At 37.8% G+C, this 14186-nt stretch overlaps 1 protein-coding gene across 5 annotated transcripts in view; it reads right to left on the reverse strand.

Annotated features, from left to right (window-relative positions):
• The window catches only part of NCOA1 (nuclear receptor coactivator 1), a 755746-nt gene that overhangs the window by 320597 nt on the left and 420963 nt on the right, over positions 1-14186 (reverse strand). For 3 of the 5 annotated variants that reach the window (XM_082251140.1, XM_082251139.1, XM_082251136.1), the window contains exon 1: positions 10880-11021. The exons of 1 other annotated variant lie outside the window; for it this stretch is intronic. The gene's annotated coding sequence lies outside the window, so the exon portion shown is untranslated. Of the gene's footprint in view, positions 1-10610; positions 10700-10879; positions 11022-14186 lie in introns of those variants that run through there. One more of the 5 variants, XM_082251138.1, reaches the window with a different exon arrangement.

Raw genomic sequence — 14186 nt, forward strand, 5'->3', positions numbered from 1 at the left:
CAGGGTCCTCAGCACTTCCCCCTTACATCAGGATCCCCATCAGAGTTTCCCTTACATCAGGATCTTTATCAGAGTCCTCCTTTACATCAGGGTCCCCATCAGAGTCCTCCTTTACATCAATGTTCTCATCAGAGTTCCCCCTTATATCAGGGTCCCTACCAGAGTCTCCCTTACATCAGAGTCCCCATTCAATTTGCCCCCTTACATCAGAGTCCCCCCCCTACATGAGATTCCCCATCAGAGTCCCCGTCAGAGTTCATTCTTACATCAGAGCCCCCATACATGAGAGTCCCCATCAGAGTTCTTTCTTACATCAGAGCCCCCATACATCAGAGTCCCCATCAGGGACCTTCTCACATCAAAGAGCCGGATAAGATGTTGCAGTGGGCCGGAATCGGTCCGCAGGCCATAGTCTGGAGATCCCTACTCTATACATTGATTTCTTTAATCACACATAAAAGATGGTGTTATGTTTCAACAAGAATAAAAGCGAAAAATAAATGGATTGCTTTAGCGTGTCTCGGAGCTTCCTGGATACATCAAACAAGCAGATGTACCATGAAAAGTAAACTTTATCCCGGGGCAAAGAGTCAGGTCGCAGGTTGGATCAGTGCAATATAAAGCATATTAGTATAGCATTAAAAACAGGAGCCCAAGGGGGAGATCCTAATCACCAAATCATGACCGGGATTATTGAAGACTTTTTACAGTCATTTTAAAGCTGTTAAATCTATTTTTTGCTTTGCCTGGTTCCTCTGTGCTTCTCTATGCAATGCAGGCAGATCCTGGATTGTGGGAGGGGCCAGCAGGGTGCTGCAGTACTCCTCAGCCTTGACGCACTTAGTGGGCTGGCTCTTGGGAGGAGTTATGCAAATATTTAAATACCCTGATGGGTGGGTGTCAATCTAGACAAGTGGGCGTACCCGGACAGTCTGTATTTGCATGCAGACCATTATGGGTTACGCCCACATGTGATTGCTTGTTTGTTGCCCATGTTTTGTTACGATTGCCCGTTTGTTCCTTGTTACATAGCTAGTCTGGTCCATCCAGTACAACCAATGCTTTTACTTCGTAATGATTTCCTGTGTGTTTCTCCCATGTTGCCCATTTGTTACCATCATATTTTCACAGTAGCCAATTTGTTGCCTGCGTCATGCCACGATTACCTGCCTGTTGTTCTTGTATTGCCCATATATTGACATAATTGCCCTATTGTCATGATTGCTATTTTGTTGCTTCCATCATGTCATGATTGCCTCTTGGTTGCCCATGTGTTACCCACACACTGTAATAATTGCTCCCTTGTTGCTCTCATTTTGTCACGATTGCCCATTTGTCGCCTGCGTCACGTTAGAATTGCCTGTTTGTTGCTCTCATTTTGTCTATTTGTAACCCCCCCCCCCCCCCATTGCCATAATTGCCTATACATTGCTCTTATATTGTCCTGATTGCCCATTTTTTGCCTATGTAACGTCATAATTGCCCGTGTGTTGCTCTTCGTTGCTTGCGTCATGTAATAATTGCCTGTTGGTTGCTCTCATATGGTTGCCCATATTGCCCATTTGTTACCCACAAGTTGTCATAATTCGCGTGTAACTTTTGTTGCACTCATATTGTCACAACTGCCCATTTGTTGTCTGCGTTATGTCATTATTGCCTATTTATTGCTCTCATATTTCCCATTTGTTGCCTGTGTATTGTCACAGCGGCCTATTTATTGCTCTCATATTATCATGATTGCCAATTTGCTGCTTGTGTCATATAATGATTGCTTGTTGGTTGCTCTCAAGTTTCCCATTTGTTACCCACAAAGTGTCAAAATTCCTCTTTTGTTGCCTGCGTATTTTCATAATTGGTCCGATGTGGTCACCATTGCCTGCTTGTTGCCTGCGTCATCCCATCATTGCCTGTTTGTTGCGCCCACATGAGCCATTTGTTGTCTGCGTATTATCACAATTGCCTCTTTGTTACTCTCATAATGTCACGATTGCCAATTTGCTGCCTGTGTCATGTCGCGATTGCCTGTTGGTTGCCCATTTGTTATCCGCAAATTGTAATAATTGCCCCTTTGTTGCTCTCATTTTGTCACAATTGCCCATTTGTTGCCTGTGTCACATTAGAATTGTCTATTTGTTACCCCCGTGTCAGATTGTCCCCTTGTTACCCACCAATTGTCATAATTGCCCTTTTGTTGAGCATGTATTGTCATCATTGCCTATTTGTTGCTCTGATATTATCACCATTGTCCATTTGTTGGTCTAATATTGTTATCATTGCCCATTTGTTGCTCTAATATGGTCATCATTGCCCATTTGTCGCTCTCATATGGTCATCATTGCCCATTTGTTGCTCTCATATTGCCCATTTGTTGCTCTCATATAGTCATCATTGCCCATTTGTCGCTCTCATATGGTCATTATTGCCCATTTGTCGCTCTCATATGGTCATCATTGCCCATTTGTCGCTCTCATATGGTCATCATTGCCCATTTGTTGCTCTCATATTGTCCATTTGTTGCTCTAATATGGTCATCATTGTCCATTTGTTGCTCTCATAGGGTCATCATTGCCCATTTGTCGCTCTCATATGGTCATCACTGCCCATTTGTAGCTCTCATATGTTCATTATTGCCCATTTGTCGCTCTCATATGGTCATTATTGCCCATTTGTTGCTCTCATATTGCCCATTTGTTGCTCTCATATGGTCAGCATTGCCCATTTGTTGCTCTCATATGGTCATCATTGCCCATTTGTTGCTCTCATATGGTCATCATTGTCCATTTGTTACTCTCATATGGACATCATTGCCCATTTGTTGCTCTCATATGGTCATCATTGTCCAGTTGTAGCTCTTATATGGTCATCATTGTCCATTTGTTGCTCTCATATTGCCAATTTGTTGCTCTCATATAGTCATCATAGTCCATTTGTTGCTCTCATATAGTCATCATAGTCCATTTGTTGCTCTCGCATTGCCCATTTGTTGAGTGCGTATTGTCACAATTGCCTATTTGTTGCCTTCATAATGTCTTGAATGCCCACTGTCCCCACTTAAGCTTGTTTTTAGTCCTGGCACTGTGCATTGCACACAGTTGGGGGGCGCCCCTATTCAGTTGAATGGGTCATGTTTGCCAGATGGTACTGCCCGCTGAATGCAATGTTGAGAATACATTTTTATGTCATATGTACACCCCCCCCTCTGAGGCCTTTGCAGTTTTGGCGGGAGCAGTTAGGGGGGTCAGTAAAAATACTGCTCAACTGCAATACCGCCTTCCAATCACAAGCGTAAATGAGGCCTTGGTCCCATTCCCAGCCACGGTGCACTACATGTACTGCTATGAAACCATTTCCTCTATTTTGGTGCAGCACGCTATACACCACTATTTGACCCCGCCCCAATGTCAGCCTCGCCGACTTTGGAAAGTTCCCAGCAATGCAGGTCATCAGAATTAAGACAAGGGACCAGGGTGGACATTACAGCCATGCCTGGATGGAAGAATGAAGTATAAAGGAAGCGCTTCATGTTACGGCTAGACATCCTAAATGCAACAACCTGATTTTAGACACACTTTTTGGATTCATTTTCAGTTTTGAGCTAACATCCTTTATAGAACAAGTGTCACCCAAGGTCTCCAAACTTGCAAGTAATCACAAACTTTCAATAATAAAGTTGCATAAAATATTTCATTTGACCATTCATTTATATACTAAGGAATACTAAAGTCTCATTCATACGAGGAGGTGCTCTGAAGAAGAGGGGGTCAGCCTCGAAACGCGTCAGCGTCATTCATTCAGATTTTCATTCCACAACTGTTTTTAATCAGTAGAGTATGCTGCATGGATAATTGGTGGATATATATAGATATATCTATACACACCTATATATATATATATATATATATACACACACACACACACACACACACACACACACACACACACACGAGTTATCTCGTTTTGTGAGAATGATGTACAGAAATTCAGTTTTTTAAATAAAATTTTGCAAAAGTAATGTGCTAGGCTGCGAAACTTTCAACAACAACAAAAAAATTGCTCATAAAGTCATATAATAAGAACTAAAGGCCAAAACAAACACAATAACATGATAAGTGCTAAATGTGAGACTCTCATGTGAGATGACATCAGTAAATACTTCTCACTGAATCCAAGGGGCAGAGATCACATAACTACGCAGCACGCAGCCTTGACGCTGCCGATTTATACCACGCTTCATGACAAATACATCTCTTATAGCGTAAAAAAGCAGCGTACACATCCCAGCCTTCTCTATACCCAAACCACTAAAAACCAAACACACCCCAATGCAACAAAAATAAATAATACGTTGCTAACAGTTATGAAGATGTGTAAGAAATGAGATCCAGGAGCGGTGCATGGACACTCATAGAAGAAAGAGCTGAGGACTTCTCAGGAGGCTTCCAAACTCTACATTTCTACATGTGCTGATTACTGTGACACCGGCCACGTCACTCCGGGGACCCCACCAATCATCATCATCATCAAATCTATGCCCTGCCACAGAATCTCCATCACTAGAGAGGGGAGCGACCCAGCAATGCCCATAGAGTGTGGGGACTAGATCATTCTATATCGATCTATCAATAGATTAGATAGACATATTAATAGATATGACGATAGACATTGCATCTAGACTTTTGGACTTGGTCATTCTGTCGATAGATAGATAGATAGATAGATAGATAGATAGATAGATAGATAGATAGATAGATAGATAGATAGATAGATAGATAGATAGATAGATAGATAGATAGATAGATAGATAGATAGATAGATAGATAGATATTGTATCTAGACTATTGGACTTGGCCATTCTGTCTCAGATAGATAGATAGATAGATAAATAGATATATTATAAATATCTATCTATCTATCTGAGACAGAATGGCCAAGTCCAATAGTCTAGATACAATATCTATCTATCTATCTATCTATCTATCTATCTATCTATCTATCTATCTAGTGACAGAATGACCAAGTCCAAAAGTCTAGATCCAATGTCTATCATCATATCTATCAATCTGTCTGTCTATCAGATAGATAGATAGATAGATAGATAGATAGATAGATAGATAGATAGATAGATAGATAGATAGATAGATATTGTATCTAGACTATTGGACTTGGCCATTCTGTCTCAGATAGATAGATAGATAGATAAATAGATATATTATAAATATCTATCTATCTATCTGAGACAGAATGGCCAAGTCCAATAGTCTAGATACAATATCTATCTATCTATCTATCTATCTATCTATCTATCTATCTATCTATCTATCTATCTATCTATCTATCTATCTATCTAGTGACAGAATGACCAAGTCCAAAAGTCTAGATCCAATGTCTATCATCATATCTATCAATCTGTCTGTCTATCAGATAGATAGATAGATAGATAGATAGATAGATAGATAGATAGATAGATAGATAGATAGATAGATATTTATAATATATCTATTTATCTATCTATCTGAGACAGAATGGCCAAGTCCAATAGTCTAGATACAATATCTATCCATCTATCTATCTGACAGACAGATTGATAGATATGACGATAGACATTGGATCTAGACTTTTGGACTTGGTCATTCTGTCTCTAGATAGATAGATAGATAGATAGATATGAAATAATAGATAGCCATTTAGCTACTATATTTACAAGATATCTATCTATCTATCTATCTATCTATCTATCTATCTATCTATCTATCTATCTATCTATCTATCTATCTATCTATCTATCGACAGAATGACCAAGTTCAAAAGTCTAGATCCAATGTCTATCGTCATATCTATCAATCTGTCTGTCTATCTGATAGATGATAGATAGATAGATAGATAGATAGATATTGTATCTAGACTATTGGACTTGGCCATTCTGTCTCAGATAGATAGAAAGATAGATAGATAGATAGATAGATAGATAGATAGATAGATAGATAGATAGATAGATAGATAGATAGATAGATAGATAGATAGATAGATAGATAGATAGATAGATAGATAGATAGATATTGTATCTAGACTATTGGACTTGGCCATTCTGTCTCAGATAGATAGATAGATAAATAGATAGATATTTATAATATATCTATTTATCTATCTATCTATCTATCTATCTATCTATCTATCTATCTATCTATCTATCTATCTATCTATCTATCTATCTATCTATCTATCTATCTATCTATCTATCTATCTATCTATCTATCTATCTATCTATCTATCTATCTATCTATCTATCTATCTATCTATCTATCTATCTATCTATCTATCTATCGACAGAATGACCAAGTTCAAAAGTCTAGATCCAATGTCTATCGTCATATCTATCAATCTGTCTGTCTATCTGATAGATGATAGATAGATATTGTATCTAGACTATTGGACTTGGCCATTCTGTCTCAGATAGATAGATAGATAAATAGATAGATATTTATAATATATCTATTTATCTATCTATCTATCTATCTATCTATCTATCTATCTATCTATCTATCTATCTATCTATCTGAGACAGAATGGCCAAGTCCAATAGTCTAGATACAATATCTATCTATCTATCTATCTATCTATCTATCTATCTATCTATCTATCTATCTATCTAGAGACAGAATGACCAAGTCCAAAAGTCTAGATCCAATGTCTATCGTCATATCTATCAATCTGTCTGTCTATCTGATAGATAGATAGATAGATAGATAGATAGATAGATAGATAGATAGATAGATAGATAGATAGATAGATAGATAGATAGATAGATAGATAGATAGATAGATAGATAGATAGATAGATAGATAGATAGATAGATAGATAGATATGAAATAATAGATAGCCATTTAGCTACTATATTTACAAGATATCTATCTATCTATCTATCAATCTATCTATCTATAGATTAGATAGATATGATGATTGACATTAGATCTAGACTTTTGGACTTGGTCATTCTGTCACTAGATAGATAGATAAATAAATAATTATAGAGATAGACAGAAGAATAGATGTTTGCCCTGTGGCATTCTATACAATAGTCTCTAGAACTTTCTCTTTATAATATATATATATATATATATATATATATATGAGCCCCCAGTATCACCCATGGACTGTTCTATGGGTTTCTCCGCTGGGTGGGTCTCGGTAATAAGGTGGTTCGGTGTTCTCTTCCTCCCCACGGATAAAAGGAAAGTTCCTGGCCGGTAATAATAGAACATGCGGATAATAAACCGCCAGAGACGGTGTGGGCGGTAACCCATAGCAACGGAGGACTAGTGCTGTTGCCAGTAGATCCACATGTCAGTCTGCAGCCAGGAAACTGGTCAATCGGGGAAGCAACTTCCATCTTCCCTTTCTGTCACTGCACACCAATAGAAGTCATTGCAGGTACCTGTCATATACAGGCCATGGAGGAAGATATCCTCTGTAATGGTACCAGGATCAGGCGGTGGGGGTACAAAGAGGTGACACCACTGAGACATGACTTCTAATTGGAGTGACAGGCCCTCTGTGACCACTGACACTTCTAGGATGACAGCTACTCTGACAGGAGAAAACCTAAATGTAGCCAAACATTACTTCCAGCACTGATCCTAGAGCCACCAACCACAACTCCCAGCACACACTGTGAGATGCCAAGTACTACTCCCAGCATGGTCTTGGAGCCACCAACCAAAACTCCCAGCATGCTCTTGGGGCCACCAACCAAAACTCCCAGCATGCTCTTGGGGCCACCAACCAAAACTCCCAGCTTGCTCTTGGGGCCACCAACCTAAACTCTCAGCACACTTTAGGCACCAACAACTAGTACTCCCAGCATGCTCAAGGAGCCACCAGTTACTTTCCCCCAGCACTCCCTCCCTGTCACCACCAGCTACTACTCCCAGCAACTACTACTTCCAGCACACTATAGCCACCATCAACTACTACTCCCAGCATGCTGTAGTCACCACCAGCTACTACTCCCCAACACACTCTAGTCACCACCAATTACTATTCACAGCATGCTCTTGGAGCCACCAACTGTAACTCCCACCAAGCTCTAGTAACCACAACTACTACTCCCAGCACACTCTAGTCACCATCAACTACTACTCCCAGCACACTCTAGTCACCACCAACTGCAGCTCTCACTATGCTTTAGTCACCACCAACTACTACTCCTAGCATGCTCTAGTCACCACCAAGTAATACTCCCAGGATGCTCCAGTCATCATTAACAACTATTCACAGCATGCTCTTGGAGCCACAAACTGCAACTCCCAATACACTCCAGAAGCCACCAGCTACTTCCAACATGCTCTAGAAGCCACCAACTACTACTCCCAGCATGCTCTTGAAGCTGCCAACTGCAACTCACAGTGCACTCAAGAAGCCACCAACTACTTCTACTTTTTGCATGCTACAGGTGTCACCAACTACTACTGCCAACATGATCTTGGAGCCGCCAACCTCCAGCGTGTTTTATAGGCCAACTACTACTACTACTTCCTGCAAGCTCTTGGAGCTACTAACTATTACTCCCAGCATAATCTTGGAGGTGCAACTACTACTCCTAGCATGCTTTAGGATCCACCAACTTCTCCTCCCAGAACACTTCAGAAGCCAACTACTACTACTTTCTGCAAGCTCTTGGAGCCACCAACTACTACTCCCAGAATGCTCTAGGAGCCACCAACTGCAACTCCCAGTGTACTCTAGAAGCCACCAAACACTACTCCCAGCACAGTTTAGAAGCCGCCAACTACTACTCCCAGCCTAGTTTAGAAGCCACCAACTACTACTCCCAGCACAGTTTAGAGGTTGACAACTACTACTCCCAGCATAGTTTAGAAGCTGCCAACTACTACTCCCAGCATAGTTTAGAAGCCGCCAACTACTACTCCCAGCATAGTTTAGAAGCTGCCAACTACTACTCCCAGCATAGTTTAGAAGCTGCCAACTACTACTCCCAGCGCAGTTTAAAAGCTGCCAATTACTACTCCCAGCACAGTTTAGAAGCCGCAAACTACTACTCCCAGCACAGTTTAGAAGACACCAACTACTACTCCCATTACAGTTTAGAAGACACCAACTACTACTCCAAGCACAGTTTAGAAGCCGCCAACTACTACTCCCATCACAGTTTAGAAGACACCAACTACTACTCCCATCACAGTTTAGAAGACACCAACTACTACTCCCATTACAGTTTAGAAGACACCAACTACTACTCCCATTACAGTTTAGAAGACACCAACTACTACTCCCATCACAGTTCAGAAGACACCAACTACTACTCCCAGCACAGTTCAGAAGACACCAACTACTACTCCCAGCACAGTTTAGAAGCCGCCAACTACTAGTCCCAGCATGCTCCTGGAGCCGCCATCTACCCCCAAGATGCTCCAGGAGCCACCAACCACAACTCCCAGCGTGCTCCTGCAGCTGCCAACCACAGCTCCCAGCATGCTCTTGAAAGCCTGGGCACATCCAATAAACAAACATTATACGGATCAAAAAATCTTACCGGATTCACCGCGCGTCAGACAGCAAAATCGCCATTCGTGCAAAAACCCGTCCGGGGAAAAAGAAAAAATATTAGTCTTGCCTCCTCCAAAGGGTTACCATCGCCCGTTCCTGCAAGATCCATGCAGAGCACGCCAGCCCCCCCCACCCCCCAGTTAGTTGCACCTGTCTGAGGAGGGTGTAAAAAGGTGGTGGGGGGGTCACCCACTCCAGTGACATCTGAATAAATAAAAAAATCTGCGACTGAGGTGGCAGCGGTGGGGTTAAAAGCGGGTGCCAGAAAGGGATTCAGAGGCACTTTAATCTTCTAGAAGCTGGGCACTGGCCTACTTACGCCTGGCTCTGCTAGGGGAGGGGGGTCAGCATTTGCCCAGCCAAGTAGAAGCTGCATGCTGCGGAGAAAGGGTTCAAATCCCTCGTTGGGTCAGTGAGCCCCCTATCCCCATCCTGCAAACAACCTTTTATCTAAGTCAGCCCCCCCCCCTGGACTGGATGCGGCCTGAAAACTATTTATTCTTTTTAAACTCCCGCCCGTGAAAGGGTTAATCTGCGACTCAAAGGTCTGCAACGCTCAGCACTTTAACCTTCAACACCAGGCAGAAGGGTTATCCGAAAAAGAAACGCTCTGCGTTCACCCCCCCCCCCCCTGCTGGTCCCACCAACCCCCCTGAAATAAAAGAAAAAAAAAAAGAAGCGGATTAGCCTAAAAAAAGATTCATTAACTCTTTAAAGTCCCGCCGCGTTCAATCCCCTTTACCCACTTTTTAACCTCCCCCCCCCCAGACCGCGTCTAATATTCGCACGCCGACATCGCCTCCCCCTTAACCTCTTGTCGCCCCCGACCGGGCCAACCTCACACCACGCTGGGTCCTTCGCAAGACACTCCCGGTCTAATTTCTTTCTTTTTTGTTACATTGTTTCAAGATACGTTTAAAAAAAAAAAAAAACAAAAAAACAAAAAAGGAAACATTAAAAAACAAATAAAACAAAACAAACAAAAAAAAATGGAAACATTGCAACTTTACAAGCGATACATTGTAGAAACACTGCAAAATCCTCACGGTTTAACGGGGTCCATTTAATTCCCGTCGCCCAGCGCGTCAGCCCGGGGCGAAGCGTGCACAATCAGCGTTGCAACTTCAGCATAAACATGGCCCAAAAAAAAAACCCCCCCCCCTTAGTCCTTCACCAGCTTTCTCTCCCCCTCCTCCTTTTCCATACGTTGCTCCGCCTGCACAGTCGCTTCGAATGCAAATAAAAAATAAAATCGGCGTAGAACAATGCTGCGAACGGAAGGCGGTTAAAGGTTGTCGCAGAGCGCTGCGCTTACATTTGCCCAGGTATTCCGTGCGGTGGTGGTGCTCCTCCGGAGGTCTGCGATAGGGACAGGCTGCTTTGTCATTGAGGCTGCCCTGTCTGTTGCTTCCTTCTCTCTCTCTCTCTGTAGCGTTTGGCTTTTTTTTTTTTTTTTTTCTTTCTAGCTCTCTCTCTCTCTCTCTCTCTCTCTAGCTCCTTCCCAAAGAACTCTGGGTAAACTGGCTATACAAGTTCCTTCTCATAGTGTTTACAATTGCATCACAGAAGCTGCAGCTCTCCGCCTTTTAAAGGGACAGCCTTGTGTGTGCATATTTATTTTTTTTTTTTGCACAATTTGTAAATGCTGCAAATTACCAATCTAAAAAAAAAATAAAAAAAAAAATAAAAAATGGCATGATGCTATGGATAGGTGCTAGAAAATTTGTGTGGCACAATTTGTAAATGTTGTAAAAATAAATAAATAAATAAATAAATACTGTAAATAAATAAAATAAAACATGGAAGTCATAATTTTTTAAAAAATTATTATTATTAATATTTATAATTCTATTTATTTAATTGTGGTATAGCGCTATGGATAGTTTCCAGAACGTTCATGCTGCGCAAATCATAAACGCTGCAAATGACCAATCTTAAAAGAAAAAAAATGGCATGATGCTATGGATAGGTGCTAGAACATTTGTGTGGCACAATTTGTAAATGTTGTAAAAAATAAATAAATAAATAAATACTGTAAATAAATAAAATAAAACATGGAAGTCATCATTTTTTTTTAAATTATTATTATTATTTATAATTCTATTTATTTAATTGTGGTATAGCGCTATGGATAGTTTCCAGAACGTTCATGCTGCGCAAATCATAAACGCTGCAAATTACCAATCTAAAAAAAAAAAAAAAAAAAAAATGGCATGATGCTATGGATAGGTGCTAGAACATTTGTGTGGCACAATTTGTAAATGTTGTAAAAAAAAATAAATAAATACTGTAAATAAATAAAATAAAACATGGAAGTCATCATTTTTTTTTAAAATTATTATTATTATTATTTATAAAAAATGGCAAGATGCTATGGATAGGTGCTAGAACATTTGTGTGGCACAACTTGTAAATGTTGTAAAAAAAAATAAATAAAAAATAAATAAATAAATAAAACATGGAAGTCATCATTTTTTTAAAATTATTATTATTTATAAAAAATGTCAAGATGCTATGGATAGGTGCTAGAACATTTGTGTGGCACAATTTGTAAATGTTGTAAAAAAAATAAAATAAATAAATACTGTAAATAAATAAAATAAAACATGGAAGTCATCATTTTTTTAAATTATTATTATTATTTTTAAAAAATGGCAAGATGCTATGGATAGGTGCTAGAACATTTGTGTGGCACAACTTGTAAATGTTGTAAAAAAAAAAAAAATAAAATAAATAAATACTGTAAATAAATAAAATAATGGATAGGTGCTAGATGATGCTATGGATAGGTGCTAGAACATTTGTGTGGCACAATTTGTAAATGTTGTAACAAAAATAGAAATAAATAAATAAATACAATCAAACATGGAAGTCATAATTTTTTTTTAATTATTATTATTATTTATAATTCTATTTAGGACATCTGTGTGGCACAATTTGTAAATGCTGAAAGTTTTTTTTTTTGTTTAAAAAATAAATAAATAAATAAATATTTATTTATTTATTATTATTATTTATACTTCTATTTATTTAATAGTGGTATGGCGCTATGGATAGTTTCCAGAACGTTCATGCACAGTTTGTAAATGCTGCAAATTACCAATCTAAAAAAAATAAATAAATAAATAAATAAAAAATGGCTTGATGCTATGGATAGGTGCTAGAACATTTGTGTGGCACAATTTGTAAATGTTGTAAAAAATAAATAAATACTGTAAATAAATAAAATAAAACATGGAAGTCATCTTTTTTTTTTTAAATTATTATTATTATTATTTATAAAAAATGGCAAGATGCTATGGATAGGTGCTAGAACATTTGTGTGGCACAATTTGTAAATGTTGTAAAAAATAGATAAATAAATAAATACTGTAAATAAATAAAATAAAACATGGAAGTCATCATTTTTTTAAAAATTATTATTATTATTTATAATTCTATTTATTTAATTGTGGTATAGCGCTATGGATAGTTTCCAGAACGTTCATGCTGCGCAAATCATAAACGCTGCAAATTACCAATCTAAAAAAAAAAAAATGGCATGATGCTATGGATGGGTGCTAGAACATTTGTGTGGCACAATTTGTAAATGTTGTAAAAATAAATAAATAAATAAATAAATTAATACTGTAAATAAATAAAATAAAACATGGAAGTCATCATTTTTTTTTAAATTATTATTATTATTATTTATAAAAAATGGCAAGATGCTATGGATAGGTGCTAGAACATTTGTGTGGCACAACTTGTAAATGTTGTAAAAAAAAAAATAAAATAAATAAATACGATAATAAATAAAATAAAACATGGAAGTCATCATTTTTTTTTAATTATTATTATTATTATTTATAAAAAATGGCAAGATGCTATGGATAGGTGCTAGAACATTTGTGTGGCACAACTTGTAAATGTTGTAAAAAAAAAAATAATAATAAATACTGTAAATAAATAAAATAAAACATGGAAGTCATCATTTTTTTTTAAATTATTATTATTTTTATTTATAAAAAATGGCAAGATGCTATGGATAGGTGCTAGAACATTTGTGTGGCACAACTTGTAAATGTTGTAAAAAAATAAAAAAAAATAAAATAAATAAATACTGTAAATAAATAAAATAATGGATAGGTGCTAGATGATGCTATGGATAGGTGCTAGAACATTTGTGTGGCACAATTTGTAAATGTTGTAACAAAAATAGAAATAAATAAATAAATACAATCAAACATGGAAGTCATAATTTTTTTTTTAATTATTATTATTATTTATAATTCTATTTAGGACATCTGTGTGGCACAATTTGTAAATGCTGAAAGTTTTTTTTTTTGTTTAAAAAATAAATAAATAAATAAATATTTATTTATTTATTATTATTATTTATACTTCTATTTATTTAATAGTGGTATGGCGCTATGGATAGTTTCCAGAACGTTCATGCACAGTTTGTAAATGCTGCAAATTACCAATCTAAAAAAAAATAAATAAATAAATAAATAAAAAATGGCTTGATGCTATGGATAGGTGCTAGAACATTTGTGTGGCACAATTTGTAAATGTTGTAAAAAATAAATAAATACTGTAAATAAATAAAATAAAACATGGAAGTCATCTTTTTTTTTTAA

This window comes from Pelophylax lessonae (assembly GCF_965119305.1).
Source record: "Pelophylax lessonae genome assembly, chromosome: 3".
Classification (NCBI taxonomy): Eukaryota; Metazoa; Chordata; class Amphibia; order Anura; family Ranidae; genus Pelophylax; species Pelophylax lessonae.